The sequence below is a fragment of the Pteropus vampyrus genome, unplaced genomic scaffold (genome assembly GCF_000151845.1).
Source record: "Pteropus vampyrus isolate Shadow unplaced genomic scaffold, Pvam_2.0 Scaffold47, whole genome shotgun sequence".
In the NCBI taxonomy this organism is placed as follows: Eukaryota; Metazoa; Chordata; class Mammalia; order Chiroptera; family Pteropodidae; genus Pteropus; species Pteropus vampyrus.
Window position 1 is genome coordinate 2,081,176 of NW_011888828.1, and position 1,688 is coordinate 2,082,863.

The window sequence follows — 1,688 nt, forward strand, 5'->3', positions numbered from 1 at the left end:
GGGTGTTGAAGAGATATTTGCACACCCATGCTCACAGCAGCGTTATTTACAATAGCCAAAGGTGGACGCAACTCAAGCGTCTATCGACAGATGCGAATAAACAAAGTATGGTGTACACGTAAAATGGAATGTTATTCAACCATATAAATGAAGGAAATTCTGACACACGCTACACCGTGGACAAACCTTGAGGACATAACTTTAAGTGAAATAAGTCAGTCACAAAAAGACAAATACAGTATGATTCTACATAGAGTAGTCAAATTCATAGGAAGGTAGAATGGTGGTTGCCAGAGGAAGGAGAAGGGGAAAATGGAGTTTTTGTTTAATGGGCATAGAGTTTTAATTTTACAACATGAGAAGAGTTCTGGAGATTGGTTGCACAATAATGTGAATGTACTTAACACTGCTAAACTGTACACTTAAAAATGGTTGACATGACAAATTTTATATTATGCATATTTTATCACAATTTTAAAAACTTAAAGGCAAAATGAATGTGGTAATTGACATCAGTACAGTGGTTACCATTAGTGAGGGGCAAGTAACCAGGAGTCATGAAGGGAGTTTTGGGGGTTCTGGGGATGCTCTGTTTCCTGATCTGGGAAGTAAGAACATGAGTGTTTTCATTTTTGAAAATTAATCAAATCATATACTTTGATTTGTGTGCTTTTCTACATGTTTCAATCAAATCGACAAGAAAAAGTATAGAAGAACATAAAAGAATAGGCAGGGATTTGGGAGTGGAGGGAGATGGATAATGAGCAGGTACTTATCTAATATCAAAATATACATCTATTGTCTATGGCCATGCTACCCTGAACAAGCCAGATCCTGTATGATCTCGGAAGCTAAGCAGAGTCGGGACTGGTTAATACTTGGATGGGAGACCACCTAGGAAGACCAGGTGCTGTAGGTGTAAAAAATAATTTAAAAATAAATAAATAAGGGATTGTAAGGTGTCAAGGTCCTTGTAATCTGCGAGGTCAACCAAGGGTTGCCTCACCTAAAAAAAACAAAACAAAACAAAAATATACACACACACACACACACACACACACACATATTTACATATGCATCTATTAAAAGAGTATGGTTACTGGCACAGAAGTAGCCAATCAAATCAACAAATGAAAATAGAGTCTAAAAACAGGCCTGTGTAATAAAGGAAAATACAATATGTGTTTACAGAGGCATTTCAAATCAAAAGGAGAAAAGATATTAATGATATTAAGGCAACTGGCAAATTATTTAGATGTCAAGTAGCCAAATCCCTATCATTTGCCTAACCCCCAAAAAAGATTCTGGTAGAACAAAGATTTCCTTTCAAAAAAACCCTACATAAATATACTATAATAATAATATGTCATGGTTAAAACATTTTAAATCACAGTTCCTCAAAATACTAATAAATTTTACTTCATTAAAAATAAACAGCTTCTATACTAGCAAAACAGAAAGTCAAATAATATATTCTGAAAATATATGACAACACAGGGCTTATATTTCTAACACATAAAGAACTTTTACAATTAAAAAAAAGAAATAGTAACACTCTTTTAGAAAAATGAACAAAGGACACAGGAAGCTAATTCATTGAAAATAAAAAAGCCAGTAAATACATAAAAAATGTGTTTACTATCACAGGTAATCAAAGGAATACAAATTAAAACATATATATGTATGTG

The 1,688-nt window shown here is 33.6% G+C and overlaps 1 pseudogene; it reads left to right on the forward strand.

The window, feature by feature from the left end:
• Positions 1–800: 800 nt before the first annotated feature.
• On the forward strand, positions 801–919 carry LOC111739133 (annotated as a pseudogene).
• Positions 920–1,688: the final 769 nt, after the last annotated feature.